The sequence below is a fragment of the Bombina bombina genome, chromosome 2, assembly GCF_027579735.1.
Source record: "Bombina bombina isolate aBomBom1 chromosome 2, aBomBom1.pri, whole genome shotgun sequence".
Lineage (NCBI taxonomy): Eukaryota > Metazoa > Chordata > Amphibia > Anura > Bombinatoridae > Bombina > Bombina bombina.
In genome coordinates, this window is record NC_069500.1 from 828,013,833 (window position 1) to 828,021,131 (window position 7,299).

Here is a 7,299-nt window from a genome sequence, read left to right on the forward strand (position 1 = left end):
AAGTTCTGTTCAATTTTCAGAGCTAAACTATATAAAAAGGGGGCAAAAAATAATGAATATATATTGCAAAGCTGTTTCGTTACATACAACTAAACACGTTATACAAAAAATATCAATGTGTTTACAGTTCCACAAATTACTCTTTTCTCTGCTTTACAATCCTCACATGAACATATCATTTTTTTTTTACAATTTTCAGATCCTAATAGCTAAAGAAGTACTCAACCAACCAATTTACTTCAGATTTTATGGCCCCTATTTAAGAAAGTCTGGCGGACCTGATCCGACAGTGCGGATCAGATCCGCCAGACCTCGCTGAATACGGCGAGAAATACGCTCGCCGTATTCAGCATTGCACCAGCAGCTCACAAGAGCTGCTGGTGCAACGCCGCCCCCTGCAGACTCTCTGCCAATGGGCTGCCAGCAGGGAGGTGTCAATCAACCAGATCGTACTTGATCGGGTTGATTTCCGGCGATGTCTGTCCGCCTGCTCAGAGCAGACGGACAGGTTATGGAGCAGCGGTCTTTGTGACCGCTGCTTCATAACTGCTGTTTCTGGCGAGCCGGCAGGCTCGCCAGAAACACGGGGCATCAAGCTCCATTCGGAGCTTGATAGATAGGCCCCTAAGTGTTTATAAAACAACAATCCCAACAAAATGATAAATTGCATCACATTCATGTGTCCATTCAAAACTTATAAGCACATGAAAATAAGTGTTTAACATATAATGCTTGTTTGGCATTAAACAGAAGATTGAATGGATATTGTAGGCAAAAAAAACGGTATCTTGTGTATGAAAGAGCAGCACTTAAAAATTAAAAATATTTGCATTAAAAAGTACAAGAAAAAGCTGTTATGTAAATCCATGTGCAGGGGTTAAAAACATAGATATAGGCATCCAATAGTGTAATAATAAAATGCTCTAACATGTAAGGTTATTTTCTTTTTGCCCCTTTATATCCCTTTCATTTTGAAAAATGTAGGCTTTCCAGTGGTGTATTTAGGTTTTGTGCTGCCCCCCCTGGGTTTTAGGTGTTTTTTAGTCATAAGGTTTAAGATTATTTTTTTTATATATTTTTCATGATACATTCATATAGATATTTATATATGTATGTAAATGTGTATGTATCTGTGTGTATGTATGTATATACTGTATATGAGCCCTCCTGTGTCATTTCATCTTTCCACCCCTATATGCATGTGTTATAGAGCCAAGAAATTATAAATCACACTAACACAGTGAGTAAACGCTTAGTGATGCCTGCTCAGAAGAATATGGTTACTGTAGCATTGTACATTATTGGAGCACAGATTGTCACAGAAAGAAGTTAGCAACTCAACACCTGATTATAATGCGTGCAACCAACTAACATACCAAAATTATATTTGTGTCCTGTAGTATTATGAGCAGGATGCCTCTGACTGCTCCTCTGGAATGAAAACATTTTCTTTTTTATTGTTACAACATCTGAGTCATTACTGCTGATATTTGTAATGGTACTGTCACATCCCTTGACCCAACCGCCTGGACTTCTATTCTAGTCAATTGCGCTCACCTTCAGCCCTTGGACAACAGTAGGCAGGTTGGGAGCCCCAGCACATTCCCTGCATCTTCTCCGCTACCTGTCAGACTGCTATGCCTGCAAAGGGGATTGCGATTCCTCTACTTGCTGATCCGCATACTGCTCATCCGGTTGGTCTCTGACCACGGTGCAGAGCAAGATCGACCGTCCGTGCATACTGCAGAGCGGTACAAGCACGCGCTTGCTATCACGTGGGCCAAAAACAAACTTTAATCGGATATTGATTATCTAGGCGCCGGCAGGAATACACGTGATTTACACAAGTGCTGTGCACGCTAGTTCTATGCATCCTAAATAAAGGGGTACTACCCGGTACTCAAAACACCAGCATACACTGTGCAATTTTGAAGATAAGATTACTACGATAGGTAATACAAACGGTGACAATCACCTCAGACAGAGAGGCAGTGTAAGATCCTTTTTACAATACTCTTGGGTGCTTCAACAGTAGAGGGTGTAAGGGTGCCGCCGTAAGAGTGCCGCCCCCCCCAAATCTGCCGCATTAGGCACCGGCCTTGTTGGCCTAGGCCATAATACGCCCCTGAGTCTTTCCAATTCCCGTTACTGGAAGTGCAGTCAAGATTAAATTTGCACGATTTGGAAAGAGCATGCCATTTTATAAAATTTTCTAATTTATATCTATTATATATTTTGCTTTGTTCTCTTGGTATCTAGGCACAGTAGCAACAATCCACTACTGGGAATTAGCTGCTGATTGGTGGGTGCATATATATATCCCTTGTCATTGGCTCACCTAATGTGGTCAACTAGGTCCCAGTAGTGCATAGCTGCCCCGTTAACAAAGAATGCTAAGAGAGTTAAAGAAATTTAATAATAGAAATTAATTAGAAAGATGGTTAAAATTGCATGCTCTATCTGAATCGTGAAGAAAAAAAAAGGCTTTTGGGTTTTGTGACCCTTTAACACACAGTGATTGGTTGCACACTCTAATGACTAATTTCTAACTGTGCTTAAAGGTATAGGAAAGTCAAAATTAAACCTGCATGATTCAGTTAGAGGATGTAATTTTAAGACACTTTTAAATTCACTTCTTCGTTCTCTTGGTATCCCTTGTTGGAAAATAATACACACATATCCTACACTAGTGGGAACTAGCTGCTGATTGATGCCTGCACACATTTTTCTCTGGTGATTGGCTGACTAGATGTGTTTAGCTAGCTGCCAGTAGTGCAAATGCTGCTCCTTCAGCAAAGGATAACAAGAGAATTTAGCTAATTTGATAATAGAAGTAAATTGTAAAGTTGTTTAAAATTACATGTACTATCCAAATCATTAAATAAAATGTTGGGGTTTCCTGTCCCTTTAATTTTCCTCCGCAGAGACGGAAACCTAGGTTATAACATGGCTGTGCTCATTGCTTTATGGACACTAAAACTTAACATTATTTTTTTCAATATATTAACCACTACATATTATTCTCAGGCTTTAAATATATGGTTCTGTTTATCTTTTATTTAATGATAATGTCCCTTTAATGTTCTTTTAAACCATGGCTGCAATACTGTTTATCCATAATATTCTGATAACTATCTAAACTATATACACAATCAATGCACAGGTCTATTTGCACACATACATTTTATGTTCAATTATTATCTCCACTCAATGTTCACTCTTCTCTGCCTAACAAATAAGCAACCCCCATTTAAGTTTCCTGTAGAGGTCAAATGAGGATACCGTGTGTGTACAATCTGAACCCGCTACACACAGAGTGGAATAGCCAACCTTGTTAAAAGAAAAAGTGTATGCTTGGGAAAAATATATATAAATAATGATAATTATAAAATGTTTTCAGGAAAATGTTTAATAATGGGCAATGCAAACAAATAAGTGTGTCATTTTAAGCCACAACAATTAAGATAACTTATATTTATACATTATAAGACACAAACATGACATATGTTTCTACATTTAAAGCCTCAGAAGCATGGTAATGTATTCTTCTGCATTTGAAGCCACAAAGTTATGGCACATATGATTTTTTTTAATTTTGTTTTTACATTTAAGCCACAAACTCATGGTATGTATGTTTCTACACAAATAACAAGTGTACTACAGAAAATATCTCTCATGCTGTGAACAAATTGCAGCAGATAAGGAAGAGATACACACCCACATACACACACATACACACAATCACATACACACACAAATCCACACACATATACACACAGAAACATATATACATACACACACACAGAAACACACACACACACATACACAGACTCACATACACACAAACACATACACACGCACACACACACACACACACACATACACACAAACATACACACACAATCACATACACACACACACACACACATAAACATACACACATACATACACACACACAATCACATACACACACAAATTCACACATACACATACATACACATACACATACACACACACACATACATACACACACACACGAACACATACATACACACATACATACACATACACAGACTCACATACACACAAACACATACATGCATACACACACAAGCATACACACACACATACACAGACTCGCATACACACACAAAAACATACACATGCACACACATACATACATACATACACACAAACATACATATACATACACACACAATCACATACACAGTGTCCACACACATATATAAACACATACATACACACACATACTGTACATACACACCTACATTTACACATATGCACACATATATAAACACATAAATACACACACATACAAACACATTTACATATACGCACACATGCATACACACATACTGTACAAACACAAACATATTAAATACACATACATACACACACATACACTTACATTTACACATACGCACACATACATACACACACACACATACTGTACATACACACACACACACACATATTTAGTATACAGTATATGGGTATAAATGTGCTATTTGAGTGATTTTTCTCTAAGCTACTTACACAACAACTAATATGTTGTTTTAATACAGACACACATTGGGGTCCATTTATTAATGTGCGGACGGACATGATCCGATATAGCGGATCATGTCTGCCGCACATCGATAAATGCCGACAGCATACGCTGTCGGCATTTATCATTGCACCAGCAGTTCTTGTTAACTGCTGGTGCAATACCACCCCCTGTAGATTCGCGGCCAATCGACCGCTAGCAGGGGGTGTCAATCAGCCCGATCGTATTCAATCGGGCGTATTGCTTTCCACCACCTCAAAGGTGGCCGACGAGTTAAGGAGCAGTGGTCTAAGACCGCTGCTTCTTAACTTCCGCTTCAGCCGGAACTGAAACGGAGTGGGTCTGAGGCAGCATCCGCTGCTTCATAAATAGACCCCATTCAGTTTACTTGGGGCTATCCCCTAATTGTAATAATACAAGTACATACACACATACACACAGAAACATACACACACACACAGTGTCCACACACACATATATAAACACATACATACACACACATACTGTACATACACACACATACATTTACACATACACACACATATATAAACACATACATACACGCACATACATACACATACATACACACACACATACATTTACACATACATAAGAAAAAGAAGCACAGAGGCGCCAACATGGCCTAGTAACGTCAAGGCAGTCGGATACAAAACATCAGCAGGATAGGAAATATACTCACAAGCGTAGCGCACCCAAATGGTGCTATTGTGGCAGCCTGGAACATCAAACAGTGGTCCAGCTCACTGGTGTCTTCAGCCAGATAGAGATGATCCTTGGCTAGGGCCTATCCTATGATGCCTATAAGGGCAAAAAAGGCACACACATAGCCCAGTAACGTTTGTACACCAGATAAAAAAGGATTCAAGGTTGTACTTACAGGAAACAAAGCACCACCAGGTGCAATATCAGCAGTACTGGGACCTCTCAGCCGCCCAGTGGACTGTGGAATCCAATTTGCAGGATGCAGAAAATCACCACTTTGGAAGATAGGACTAGCACACACACTCTGCCCCTGAGGAAACAGCCTGTGGTGGCTGAGAAACATGTCGCTGTTTTTAAAATAAAAGTTTTTAAATATACACTTGCTTTATCACAATTATTCTGCTCCTGTTTGGGGGCAGAGTGTGTGTGCTAGTCCTTTCTTCCAAAGTGGTGATTTTCTGCATCCTGCAAATTGGATTCCACAGTCCACTGGGCGGCTGAGAGGTCCCAGTACTGCTGATATTGCACCTGGTGGTGCTTTGTTTCCTGTAAGTACAACCTTGAATCCTTTTTTATCTGGTGTACAAACGTTACTGGGCTATGTGTGTGCCTTTTTTGCCCTTATAGGCATCATAGGATAGGCCCTCGCCAAGGATCATCTCTATCTGGCTGGAGACACCAGTGAGCTGGACCACTGTTTGATGTTCCAGGCTGCCACAATAGCACCATTTGGGTTCGCTACGCTTGTGAGTATATTTCCTATCCTGCTGATGTTTTGTATCCGACTGCCGTGACGTTACTAGGCCATGTTGGCGCCTCTGTGCTTCTTTTTCTTATAGATCACGCCACACCAGGATGACCGTCCTATGACAGAGAGCTGCCTTCTTTCTTTTGGATTATTCTTTGTGCGGACATTTTGTTATTTGATTATACCAATATCATCTGGGTCCACTTGTGAGCATATCATCTCTAATAATCTGATATAAGTGTGCTAGGTTTATTGTATATTCTCTTAATTATCTGTATATATCTGCTTACCTGTTTGCTGCTTATTGTTAGCGCCCCCTAGGAGTGTGGTGTATGTTCTATATGCACCACCCTCCTTATATCTTTTGTTATCACATTTACACATACACACACATATATAAACACACACATACACACACATACTGTACATACATACATTTACACATACGCACACACACATACATTTACACATACACACACATATATAAACACATACATACACACACATACTGTACATACACACACACATACATTTACACAAACACGTACATACACACACATACTGTACATACACACACACATACATTTACACACACACACATACATTTACACACACTCACAAACACATACATACACACACATACTGTACATACACACACACATACATTTACAGACACACACAAACACGTACATACACACACATACTGTACATACACACACATACATTTACATATACACACACATATATAAACACATACATACACGCATACACATACACATACACACATACATACACATACACATACATTTACACATACACACACACACATATATAAACACACACATACTGTACATACACATACATTTACACATACACACACATATATAAACACATACATACACACACATACTGTACATACACACACATACATTTACACACACACATATATAAACACATACATACATACACATACATACACAAACACATACATTTACACATACACACACATACACACATACTGTACATACACATACATTTACACATACACACACATATATAAACACATACATACACACACATACTGTACATACACACACACATACATTTACACATACGCACACATATATAAACACATACATACACACACATACTGTACATACACACAAACACATACATTTACGCATACGCACACACACACACATATATAAACACATACATACATACACATACTGTACATACACACAAACACATACATTTA